The sequence below is a fragment of the Schistocerca gregaria genome, chromosome 2 (assembly GCF_023897955.1).
Source record: "Schistocerca gregaria isolate iqSchGreg1 chromosome 2, iqSchGreg1.2, whole genome shotgun sequence".
Classification (NCBI taxonomy): domain Eukaryota; kingdom Metazoa; phylum Arthropoda; class Insecta; order Orthoptera; family Acrididae; genus Schistocerca; species Schistocerca gregaria.
This window is the reverse complement of record NC_064921.1, coordinates 692,457,877-692,472,073: the sequence shown is the minus strand read 5'-3', so window position 1 is coordinate 692,472,073 and position 14,197 is coordinate 692,457,877. Positions and strand designations below refer to the sequence as shown.

General features: G+C 44.2%; 1 protein-coding gene across 6 annotated transcripts in view; it reads right to left on the bottom strand.

Moving 5' to 3' along the window:
* Positions 1–14,197, bottom strand: part of LOC126334777 (agrin-like) — an 884,963-nt gene that overhangs the window by 538,837 nt on the left and 331,929 nt on the right. The window lies entirely within an intron of this gene.

Genomic DNA, 14,197 nt, shown 5'->3' with positions numbered 1-14,197 from the left:
TGTCCAGACAGTATTAGAGACAGGAAGTTGGCTGACATCGGAAGTGAATTGCAACGAAATCCTAAAAAAGTCCAGATTAGGACATTTACCGTATGGATAGGTTAGTCGCCAATAGCGACGGTGTATTGAGTGCAGTAAAGAGTTCAATAATATCTAGCGAGGTTATTATGAATTCCGAATTAAGCCTCAAAAGTCGGTCAAAAATGGTAATCTGATCATTTGTAGACCTCCTGGATCAGCGGCTGTAGTGGTAGAGCGCTTCAGAGAGAACTTGCAGAATTTCGGTAATAATTTTTCCGATGATGCCGTTGTAATACTTGCCAGGTATAGATTGGGACAGTCAAGCGATAAAACCTGGTGCCGGAGACAGGGATAATTGACATTATTCGGAATTCTTGTCCGAAACTTAGAGCTGACAATTAGAGAACCAACTCATGAAGACCTCCTATCAACAAAGAGACGTGAACTTATGGAATCACTTAGCGTAGGGGAAGGTATCAGTGGTAGTAAGGCTGTGATAGCAGCTATGACTACCGGTTTTTCACGAAATAATAAGAAAGATAAGGAAAAATTTTTGCTTAGCAGTAATGACAGGAAACAAATTGCAGATATCTGAGAAGTTAGTATCAAATATTCAATACTGAGGACGAAGATGTGGAGCACATAGGAAAAAATTGAAAAGCGTCGCTCTATATGCATTAGACAACTATGTTTCGAGCAAGCTCTTAAGAGCTGGGTAAGGCGCACCGCGTGGTTTAATAACCGCGTTAGAACACTGCTACGTCAACAAAGAGAATTAATCACAAAAGTAAAAGAAAAAAAAGCCCTTAACTATGTATAGTGTGCTACGTCATGTTGCTACAATTTTTTACTCACAAGTCCCATTGTTATATCAGTTCCAATACCTGTAATTCTATACGTTTTTAATACGATTTTAAGAAGTTGCCCGCATCTCGTGGTCGAGCGGTAGCGTTCTCGCTTCCCACGGCCGGGTTCCCGGGTTCGATTCCCGGCGGGGTCAGGGATTTTCTCTGCCTCGTGATAGCTGGGTGTTGTGTGATGTCTTTAGTTTAGTTACGTTTAAGTAGTTCTAAGTTCTAGGAGACTGATGACCACAGATGTTAAGTCCCATAGTGCTCAGACCCATTTCAACCATTTTTAAGAAGTTGATGAACATGATGAGAGCATTTTGCTCGCAAACCTGTTTTCATCTGTCACTACAACCCCCCCTCCCCCCACCCGCCACCAATGATGATCCGGCTACCTCGGATTGAGGGCAGGCACTTACCGTTATAGGAACAGCTACGGATCCGCCACGGGGAGGCAAGTGTGTGAGTTGGGGAAGGGCGTAGCTGTTGGTGGACCACACCAGCATTGAGTTCATCAGCGCAGCTGATCACGATAATGTGGCCGACAAGCTGAATGTTGCACCCGTTGGATACCGAGATCTGACTGTACTGAAGTGCACAGATTTCTCATAATTCTTCCAGTTTCTTTCCTTTTTTGGTTGTGGTGATCACTTCTTGTGACAATGAATTAAATCAAAGTTATGCCGCTTTCTTCATTCCTTTAGCGCCATGTCAGAGGACTGGTTGCCTGAATGGCAGCAAATCTCCACCTTTCACGTCTTTCTGTCTTCTTCCACATTTCTGTGTAGGACCTACAACAATCTTTCATAATTTAATGTACCGGGTGATCAAAAAGTCAGCATAAATTTGAAAACTGAATAAATCACGGAATAATATAGATAGAGAGGTACAAATTGACACACATGCTTGGAATGATGAGGGGTTTATTAGAACCAAAGAAATACAGAAGTTCAAAAAATGTCCGACAGATGGAGCTTCATCTGTTCACAATAGCAATAACTAGCATAACAAAGTAAGACAAAGAAAAGATGATGCTCTTTACAGGAAATGCTCAATATGTCCACCATGATTCCTCAGCAATAGCTGTAGTCGAGGAATAATTTTTTGAACAGCACTGTAAAGCATGTCCGAAGTTATGGTGAGGCATTGGCGTCGGATGTGGTCTTTCAGCATCTCTAGAGATGTCGGTCCATCACGATACACTTGCGACTTCAGGCAACCCCAAAGCCAATAATCTCACGGACTGAGGTCTGGGGACCTGGGAGGCCCAGCATGACGAAAGTAGCTGCTGAGCACACGATCATCACCAAACAACGCACGCAAGAGATCTTTCACGCGTCTAGCAATATGGGGTGTTTTTTTTGTTCCAATAAAACCCCATGTCATTCCAAGCATGCATGTTAATTTTTATCTCTCTATCTACATTATTCCGTGGTTTATTAAGTTTTCAAATTTATACTGACTTTTTGTTCACCCTGTGCTATGCACTTCATCTGTTTTCTTACTCTAGTTCTTTTTCATTGAAATGTCCCTCTATTATTCTTTTTAAGAGCCCCTCTTGTCTTAAGAAACGGGCGATAGGCTATATTCATCTTTTCTGTAGTTAATTTTGGCTCTGCGCTCTGGCCTAGATGGCACACTTGGGACCGCCGACCGCCGTGTCATCCTCAGACAATGGCTCCATTCGGATGCCGTATGGAAGGGCTTGGGTCGGCATACAGCTCTCCCGGCCGTTGTTGGCTTACTAGACAGGCAGAAAACTCCGCATTTCAAACATATGCTCTCAGAAACCTTTCCTGTTTTATCGCCGGTTACTTTTTGAGGTGTGTGTGTGTGTGTGTGTGTGTGTGTGTGTGTGTGTGTGTGTGTGCGTGTGCGTGTGTGCGCTTAGGGGCTTTCATTGACGAAATTATTTTCGTGGTAATAATTTTATTTCTATTGCAAGGCACTTTTAGTTTGGGCTTACCTATTTCTCATTATTCTTCTCATGCCGTTAACGATTCGTGAACTAAGGTTTATAAGCGGGCCACGACCACTAACTTCGTTTCAAGAAGAGGATTCACCTCTGCGATCTTCACCATCAAGACTTGTTTCACATGTCAGGTTTTTGATTCTTACCCGGTTCGGGTATCTCAGACTTGAAGCAGTGTAGCGTCTACTTCGAAATGTATCAGGTTCTGACGCGCAGCGATACGCTTGTCGTCCTCATTACTTACCATTCCGAGACCCAGAGGTGTTGTTATTTTCTGCTGTCAACAGCTGCCGCCTTACTTCGTGTTCACGGTTGAGGGTTTGCATTATGCGCTTATTACTTCAGGTTTCCTGTGCTGTTACCTCATTAAAATTTATGACCTCCCACAGCTCCTTCCGTAATTGGTTACCTTGGAAACATGCTTCTGGTAGGAACTTGTGCTCTTTGCCACAAATCGCACCTTTAAATTGAATTAAAATCTTACGAATTATTATTATTATTCATGTAATTGAACAACAGTAGCTTTTGAGAAATGAACTAAGACGACATCAAAATTACCGACGTTAATTTCTTCTTTACAAAATTTTACTTTCGTGTGCGTTTTGACTACTGGGCACATCACAGTTTGGTACAATAAATATAGACGTATTAGATGCCGTACGAAAATTCTTTTTCAGACAGCTCACATTTGCTTCCGTGTTTGAGTAAATAATAAATTTATTTTGAGTATTTCACGTTCATGAAAACACGAGTTCTTGTTTTTGTCCTTTTACCCTATGATATGGTGCGAATCAAATGAAACCTACCACAAGGAACAACAAAACTAAGAAAGTGAATAGTATAAATAGAGAATAAGAGGATATTGCAAAGAGATTAATCCGATTTCACAAGAATATAACAATGATGACATTCACTACATTTACACATTGAGTTAAGAGGAAAGGTATATACTTTGAGGGGTGATAGTATTAGTGATTCTGAACAGAAAACGTCATATGGACGTATAACCTATTTCGAATGGATTCCGGGATAGAACACATTTAACATCACTTTCGTACGTTTTTCTTGAATATCTAGAAAACTGCATTCTCCAGCGAAAACGTGTCGCTGTACAAAACTAAACTGTATATATTAAATTAACTACAAAAGGATCCTATGCATTTTTTCTCTAGAGGTAATGGTTTGTGCGAAGAGAGCGCGAGAATGTTGAAAAACTCGCTCGACGAGCATGTGCTGAACCTTACGTAGTTTTTGTAGGCCACTTTAAGGCAGCATATTGAGATAGCAAGTTGAAACGAACAGTTTGATACGGGACACTTGTGGTCTGTCAAGTCGGGAAACTATCTCAAACTGGCCTACAAAAACTACGTAAGCTACACCGCATACGCCTCGAGCGAGTTTCTCAACATTCTCGGGCTCTCTTCGCACAAACCATTACCTCTAGAGAAAAAATGAATAGGACATTCTGTAGAAAATTCGACATAATTTAATTTTGCACTGCAACACGTTTTCACTGGAGGATGCTTTTTTTGAGTTATTCAAGAAAAACGTACAAAAGTGATATTAAATGTGTCTTGTAGCCGAAAGAGTGGGAATAATACCGTGTGTGTTGGAATCCCGAATATAACGGACCTGCTTTCAAAAACAAAGGGCTGCCTTACTTATTAAATGTTCCCCATGTGTTGACCCCGACACATCTTTCTTGATAACGTACAGTTCGGAACTCAGCTGGGTGTGGTTTTTGTGAAGAAACTACCCTGTGCCACATTCTCCCATGTCCGAAAAATTGATAAACCTCTTTTTACAACTTTGATACACCTCTTCGTTTACCCTTTACGGCAGTGAACGAAACGGGTACAGAAGCACTTTTAGTCCCCAGTACACCTAAGTACGCTGGAAAAATGATTATTCATGCCCAGGAGATATGACACTAATAATGTCTAACACCAGCTACAGTCTCGATAATGAACACAATTTGCGGGGGAAGAGAGTCGGCGAGTTTCGTAGAGGATGAGATATCCGGCTGCCAAGTTGCACGGGGTACTGATTCCCCGTTTCACTCACTGTTCCAAATAGCATTAGAAATTTTCTGTTGGAAAAGGCCGGCTTCACATGGGATCACTTTGCAGCGCGACAGACTGGTTCGCAAGCATCTGTTCCGCTGACGTTTGTTACGCTGCTACCGAGAGTGAATGGTGCTGCAACAGCGAATTTGTGGCGCTTCAGAACCGCGTTATTGGTGCTACGAGCTATGCTCACCTCGTGTACAATACAGAGCAGTAAGTGGAAGACATTTCATGAAACGATCGACAAGATTTATTAGAAATTATAATAGAAGCGTAATGGTTTCTGCATTACTTCGTCATGGAGGCACTTGGGTTTAAGTTTAGAGAACACTCTGTGTTGCTAGGTTAGAGGACGAATTGCCATTAGACAGCTCTTTACCAGGTAACGCTACTAAATGCATCCGAACAGCATTTGCTAATTACACAGAGATGACAAAGCACATGGGATACCTCTGAATATCGAGTCGGATCCCATTTTTCCCGGCGTAGTGCAGTAATACGACGTGGCATGGACTCAACAACTCGTTGGAAGCCTCCGCAGATACATTGAGCCCTGCTTCCTCTATAGCTGTCCATAATTGCGAAAATGTTTCCGGTGCAAGATATTTTGCACGAAATGACCTTTTGATTACGTCCCACAAACGTGCGCTGGGATTCATGTCGGCGATATGTGTGGCCAAATCATTGTCTCGAATTCTCCAGAATCTTCTTCAAACCGACGTGAACAGTTGCACCTCGGTGACGTGTGCGGGCTTTGAAATAGTAAATGATGAATGGATAGTGGTGATGGCCTTCAATTACATACCCTCAGACTCAAAGTTGAAATATTGAAAGTTTTGGCTGGTTTCGTTGTCTAAGGGCTGGGATACGTAGTTGCTGCATTACAGGCCAAATACTGCTCAATCTACAGCATAGGATAAGAATAAGAATGATTCAAATGGCTCTGAGCACTATGGGACTTAACTTCTGGTCTCATCAGTCCCCTAGAACTTAGAACTACTTAAACCTAACTAACCTAAGGACAAAGCACACATCCATGCCCGAGGAAGGATTCGATCCTGCGACGTAGCGGTCGCGCGGTTCCAGACAGTAGCGCCTAGAACCGCTCAGTCACTCCGGCCGGCAAGAATACACACATGAATCGAATGGTCGAAGGTTTCTATCACTCGACAATTGCGATTTATGGATTTAAGATATAAACTTATAAATGATAGATTGCAATTAAATAAAATCCGCAAGTACTATCTCAACGACTTTAAATGATGAGTACGGTAGTAGAAGTACTTTTGAGAATGCGGTATATTACTAGAAAACACTTATTGGTGTCGATGGTCCAGCAATTAAATAAAATATAAGTTGAATAACAGGGAAGCAATAGATTCCTACTGCACGTAATTAGCTATGAACGACAACATAGCTCGCGAGATATTCACCTCTAAACGCATACTGCGTTTTCACTGTAGAAACCTCGGAAATCTCACAAGTTCACAAGTCCGCACTCCGAAGTCGCGACCACGCGCAAACCACTCTACACTCGAAGTCTCTCTCGAGATCATGAGTCCCTCTCCGTGTCCTCTCCCGTACTCCCTTGAAAAGATGCTGTTCTCCCACTTCCATCCAGTCTCCCCATTCAAGAGCGCGGTGATTGGCTAGAGCGCTCCCGCCATATCTTCAGGCCAACGCACATTCACAAACATAATGAAACACTTTCGAAATACTGGCTTTACATTTAAATAACTTGAAATTAATTAAATATTCCTAAGTCTGGATCATAAACACACTCTCACAGAAATTATTAGATACATAAAAAAAATTAAATAAACATATATCAGAGGAGTAGCAACAAAAGTTAGGCCAGTAACCTAAAGTCTCTGTGCTTTCTAAAACACAGTAATTATGTAACCAATTTCTTCATGAATAGTATATATCGGATATAAACAAAGATATGGATGAATAAATATACACTCCTGGAAATTGAAATAAGAACACCATGAATTCATTGTCTCAGGAAGGGGAAACTTTATTGACACATTCCTGGGTCAGATACATCACATGATCACACTGACAGAACCACAGGCACATAGACACAGGCAACAGAGCATGCATAATGTCGGCACTAGTACAGTGTATATCCACCTTTCGCAGCAATGCAGGCTGCTATTCTCCCATGGAGACGATCGTAGAGATGCTGGATGTAGTCCTGTGGAACAGCTTGCCATGCCATTTCCACCTGGCGCCTCAGTTGGACCAGCGTTCGTGCTGGACGTGAAGACCGCGTGAGACGACGCTTCATCCAGTCCCAAACATGCTCAATGGGGGACAGATCCGGAGATCTAGCTGGACAGGGTAGTTGACTTACACCTTCTAGAGCACGTTGGGTGGCACGGGATACATGCGGACGTGCATTGTCCTGTTGGAACAGCAAGTTCAATTGCCGGTCTAGGAATGGTAGAACGATGGGTTCGATGACGGTTTAGATGTACCGTGCACTATTCAGTGTCCCCTCGACGATCACCAGAGGTGTACGGCCAGTGTAGGAGATCGCTCCCCGCACCATGATGCCGGGTGTTGGCCCTGTGTGCCTCGGTCGTATGCAGTCTTGATTGTGGCGCTCACCTGCACGGCGCCAAACACGCATACGACCATCATTGGCACCAAGGCATCGCTGAAGACGACACGTCTCCATTCGTCCCTCCATTCACGCCTGTCGCGACACCACTGGAGGCGGGCTGCACGATGTTGGGGCGTGAGCGGAAGACGGCCTAACGGTGTGCGGGACCGTAGCCCAGCTTCATGGACACGGTTGCGAATGGTCCTCGCCGATACCCCAGGAGCAACAGTGTCCCTAATTTGCTGGGAAGTGGCGGTGCGGTCCGCTACGGCACTGCGTAGGATCCTACGATCTTGGCGTGCATCCGTGTGTCGCTGCGGTCCGGTCCCAGGTCGACGGGCACGTGCACCTTCCGTCAACCACTGGCGACAACATCGATGTACTGTGGAGACCTCACGCCCCACGTGTTGAGCAATTCGGCGGTACGTCCACCCGGCCTCCAGCATGCCCACTATACGCCCTCGCTCAAAGTCCGTCAACTGCACATACGGTTCACGTCCACGCTGTCGCGGCATGCTACCAGTGTTAAAGACTGCGATGGAGCTCCGTATGCCACGGCAAACTGGCTGACACTGACGGCGGCGGTGCACAAATGCTGCGCAGCTAGCGCCATTCGACAGCCAACACCGCGGTTCCTGGTGTGTCCGCTGTGCCGTGCGTGTGATCATTGCTTGTACAGCCCTCTCGCAGTGTCCGGAGCAAGTATGGTGGGTCTGACACACCGGTGTCAATGTGTTCTTTTTTCCATTTCCAGGAGTGTATTTATAAGCATGCTGCTACCGTTTTTTCGTGTAACTGTGGAGTACTTATGGATTGACGCAATCGATAGTAATCGGCCACTTTGATCTTCAATAACTCATGTCCTATTCAAGTTACATGTCTGTAATTTATACCAATTTAGGTTTACACTAATAGCTTTCTAAAGACACGTCGATCGACGAAATCGGTTGAAGCGTTTAGATATTGGAAATTCGTTGCTGGGTGTTGCTTGTTTAATTTGTCAGATACTAAACTTTAAACTAATAAAGATATTGAAAATCTGATTATACCATCAGAATCGTCGTGCGAATATTGGTAATGTACATGTTTCTTTTTGAGGTATGATGATTCATCTGATTACTATCAATTTCTATACGAACTGTGTAACATCTGCCATTAAGGTGTCACAAAGTCCGCTATGTTTGGCACTCACGGCGTAGACATCTCCTTCATCGACACAAAGCACCGTCCTCGTCACAGCGCCAACATGGAACTCCCAGCCACGCGGCCGCCGGACCCCTCTTGCTTCGGCCAGCGTCCGGCATCCATAGAGCGGCCCATGCGGCCACCCCAAAACTCCGAACGTAGAATATTTTCAGGACGCCACAATTTGTCCATTACTTCCCACGTGACATCGTTGTTTGGGAACGTCAAGTCAATGAATGTCTGCCAATGGTTTCCAAGTAGCCGAACATAACAATTTTCTGTCAACGAACGGTTCAGCTGTGCCGGAGGAACAAGTCCATTCCATGTAAACAGTGTGAGGTCTGCGCCACACTCGACGTCCACTTTTGGTTCTTCCCAACGGAACTCAGACTCTTCTGACCACCTGACGGATTTTCAGTCGTCTAGGATCCAACCGATACAGACACGAGCCCAGGCGGTGGAGGTGACGTGGTGCTGTGAGTAAGGGCACTTGGCTTCAGTCATCTACTGTCATAGCCCATTAACGGCAAATTTCGCATAACTGTCCCAACGGATACTTTCGTCGTACGTTTCACACTAATTTCAGATGTTATTGTACGCATTGCTGCTGGTCTGTTAGCACTAAGAATTATAGGCAATTGTCGCTTCTCTCGGCCATTCAAAGACATCGGCAACTGTGTTGCCGTGGTGAGAGGTAAAGCCTGAAATTTGGCATTCTCGGCACTGTCTTCACACTGTGGATCTCGTAATATTGAATTCCCTAACGGTTTCCGAAATGGAATGTCGCAGGCGTCTACCTCCACTTACCATCCCGCATTGCCGTCTATTAATTCCCATCGTTCGCCCGTAATCACGCTGAAAAGCCTTTCACATGAATATTTACCCCATCACCTTAAATGGCACAAAATGCATATACTATATTTATAGATTTATTTATTCTTATTCAAGAATTCATCTATGTTTTAGAAGGAGTAGTCAAGGAGATATGATCTCAATTTACTTTTGAAGCTGTTACAGCTGTCTGTGAGGCATTTTATTTCATCTGGTAATTTGTCGAAAATTTTTATAGCAGTGTATTTTACCCCTTTCTGTGACAAAGATAGGCTTCGCCAGAGCCGGCCGGTGGGGCCGTGCGGTTCTAGGCGCTTCACTCTGGAATCGCGTGACCGCTACGGTCGCAGGTTCGAATCCTGCCCCGGGCATGGATGTGTGTGATGTCCTTAGGTTAGTTAGGTTTAAGTACTTCTAAGTTCTAGGGTACTTATGACCATAGATGTTAAGTCCCATAGTGCTCAGAGTCATTTGAACCATTTGCTTCGCCAGTGCACTGCCCTTTTACACACTGTGTACGCGACACTACCGACATCTCTATATGTGCATACCACTATCCCACGACTTTGTCACCTCAGTGTACTTCATGAATGAAGGTCATGGAAAGGATTTAAATGTACTTCAAATTTGAAATCTGGATTGAAATGCAGCTGAGATGTTTGCTTGGAATACAGCTTTGCATATAATTGAATTTGTCATGTGTTTTAGTTAATGCAATATTTACTGTGTTACCGATATTTGGAAATAAATATTACTTTTGTTACCGATTACGTTTTTCTCTGTTGTAGACATGTTTCGAATTTCCCTATGATGGACTACCAAGCATTCTTATTTGCACTCTCGCTGCTGTAATGGTGGTGATTGAGATTCCACATGGCAGGCCACTTTTCAGTCTGTCACAATCACAAAATCTTCTGTGCTGTTTGTTCCGTGTGTTTCCGTATCCAGATCCACTGCCTACGACAGTGCACAGCCAACTCTTCCGCTCCACAGCAGCTGCTGCGCAAAGGGCAAAGCGGCCCGCTATTCGTGCGTCAGTTGCACTGCCCTCGCACCCTCGCCCGTTTCAAACAATGGCGTGGCTGTGGTGCAGTCTGAACGTTGCCATTACGTTCCTTGCATAGTCTCGAGTGGAGCCACCTTTTGTGGTAGCCACTCGCGGCGAAGCAAGACGACCGACACGGCGAGCAGCTCCACCGTTCGGAGGCTATGGCTGCGTCTGGAGCCGCTCATACTGCTGGAGCGTTCGCCACCGGCAGCGCTCCTCGAAAGGGAAATCACCATAGATACCCCCCTCCGGCTCTACTGATTTAGTGGTAAGGTGGCCCAGTGGATAATCCGTCGAAAACTGAACACAGATAAAGCATGAAAATAGGAAGAATGGGTACTGAATTGTGAAAAATAAAGCAAAACAGAAACAGTGAACAGTCCAACCTTAACAAGGTAATGTCGAGAAGAGTTGAATAGTTGTGGCGTCGTGGTAAAAGTGAGCCGTAAACGGGACGAGGCGTGTTCCAACTTCCCTCGTGCCATTGTTTTTCCCCACAACATTGTTAACTGTCCGTCCGGTCACTGAAATATTTATTCTCTTTCTGTAGTCTTGGTAGTTTTCATACTATACATTGGTTACAGAATTCGAGAAATGTGGTAACAATTCGTTACCGTCGCAAGTAAATGTGATGAATAGCGAAAGCAGGCGAAATACCAAACAGACGTCTCACAGAAATTGAAACAATAAATAAACCGGTGTGAATTAACAGAGGAATTCAAGAATCAAAACTTCCAAAACGGAACGGAACTTCAGAAACATACGTTTTGCGTTCATTTGTTGCAGCATATGTGACAAACTATTACGTTTTCTTCATTTCCTTGGAAGTGTTCACATTAACATTGATACAAACACGTAAATCGGGCAAGGAGGCATGTCTCACTCACCAGGCGCACAAATTAGGTGCTTCCATAGGGGATTCCTACCGCGAGACACACGCACTCTCACTAATACTGTGTGTGGCACACCAGGCGTGTTTTCCGGTGGAGGATTCGGTTGACTTGCCGCCTTGTCATCAAACGTTTGCAGTTCTCATTCGAAAGCCACCTCCTTTTGGCTGATAATAGAGTAGTCATTATAGGTCCCTACCTTACACCTCGCTGTTGCGACCACTTGGACCATTCAATGTTCCTATTTTGCTTTTTGTTTCACAGTTCAGTACACCTTCTTCCTGTTTTCATGCTTTTGACGAGGTGTCCACTGGTCCCCCTTACCACTAAATTCGAGGGGTGTGAGATGAGGTGTTCCCTTTTAAAAAGGACTGCTAAGTGTCTACGCTTGAAGGTGCCCTCTGATTTAGCACGACAGTCGAGATGAGACAGGATGCCTGAAGTCTGCCAAACCAGGGACGTTTACTTGATTCTAAGACCTTCTAAGGACACAATCCACAGATACCTCATAGATATTGGCAATGGGGTCGCAATTGGGATAGTCGATACTACAACTGAGCCAGTGGCGCCAGACCGAACAGTCGACTAACTCAATGGAGCTACGGCTCAGCTTCGCTTCAGTTGCGGTATACTTGGGGGTAAGGAGGTGTGCTGATGAAGGTTGGTGGTAAAGCCGGGGGAGGGGGGCTGAGGACTACTCTTTTGGGAGATGATGGTGTGCACGTTATATTAATTTACACTCAGCGAGGAAGATTATATAATTTACCATTTGCAGGAGAGATTCGAGTCGCTTAATTTTGGTGATTGTGAACTTCACATCTACCGTGACTTTCAACTCCTGCTGCCATTAATCAAAAACAACAATATGTCATATTTATAAAAAAATAATAATGAAAGGAGTTTATTGACGGCTTTAGTAGTGAAAAGATAGTTAAAACTGGCCTGCCAGACCCGTTTCATTATATTGAAGAAAGCACCTAGCTGTGGGCAAAGGTTACCTTGAAGTTAGATGGAACAACAAATACACACATTTTACAGAAAACCTAAAAAGAACACATTGCTCTTCTACAGCTAGTCCCGCTAAGCCGTAATTTAGAAAGGCTCTAACCAGAATTGAAAGGATGCATCGGGTGGTCATAATTGAATTGACGGTGTTCCAAGAGCCGCTGTGCGGGCTGAAAAAATAATAGGTTCACTTTCTGCCACTAAGAGAAAATAAGCCTCTGTAAGCAGTCATAATGTGGATTGCATGCAGGAAAGAACGATCAGACGCATGATAACGTTGGTTCTGGTAATGTTTATTGGGTTATGGTCACAAGTTACAACATGTGTTGAATGTGTCCCTCGACTCGGCAACATGCTACACACATAACACAGCATGGCCGACGGCTGTTCGCAGCGTATACAGTGTAATTTGAGTGATATGTTGTCGTACGCTACTGTTCAGATCGGGAAGAGTGTGGGTACATCCCTGATAGACACGGTCTTTCAGATATCCCCACAATCAGAAGTCACATCTATTTAGATCGGGCTCTTGGAAAACCACACGTCTTGAAATTACCTAGAGATGATGCGGGCGTTACCAAAGGTTTCTCGAAGCAAATCTCTCACCTGGCAAGCAACATGTGATGTCGCTCCATCTTGCATGAAAATAGTGGTGTCAACACAGCTCTGTTCTTTTCAAAGCTGGAATTACTTGTTGCACAAGGACTTTGTGAAACCACATCATACAGTCACATAAGCTGAGTGCAGTGTCTGTTCCTGCACAACATGAGGCGGATTAGAAGCCCACATGCGACCATGCTGTGCATGCACGGCACGTGCAGAGCAAAATGGGCCTCGTCGTTGTAAAGAATATTCCCTGGCCACATGTATCCATTTCCATGGATGCCAAAAAATGAAGATCGCGGCATTATAATATAAAATTTTAAAAGTCTGGTACATGTATCATACCTAAAGTGTTTTTATCAGATTATGGTTCTTACGTAAATGAAGAATACATCTAAGCCCACAGTAATGACATCTATGAAGCATATTGGTAAACAGATTTCAGGTAGCTACTTCGCTTCAGTAGGTTTTGTACAGTAACGCCTGTTGCAAAATTACCGTGTGGACGATGTGGTCTATTTTACACCATTCCACGTGACGACGCTTTGCTGAGTGTGTTTATATGTTTTGACGACGCCATTACGGTTTCATCGCATTAGGACATGGTGTAGGACAGGTAAGCTTTACCTTATTTTATCTGTACATTTCCCTGTTTGTATGGGAGTATATTGTGATATGAAATGCTGTATTGTTTTGAACGATAGACTGCCCACTATGCGTATATTTTTTATATTGTAGATCTGAAGGAGGAATTTATATTGTGATCAGATACTGGAATTAAAAAAAAGAAAAAAAAAACAACATAAAGATGTTTGTCTCGTTTTCGTTTGGCTGCGCCTTACATTTGGTGCAACCAAGTAAAAGTTCCGACACCTTCCGTGGCTGCGCAAGGAGCAGAGGAAAGCACGTCAGACCAACCATAAGCTTTGGGCGGAATTTTAACAAGGGTAGTCCACTGATATTGCAAGTATTGCAGGCGCACCCACGAGCTGGTTACCTCATCCTGTAGCCAAGCTGGGCAGCCGAGCGCCAAATTACGGATGCAGCAGAGAGATGAAGCTGCTACGAATTGTATGGCCTCAATTTCCCCATGTTATGAGTTATGGCGAGGAATCCA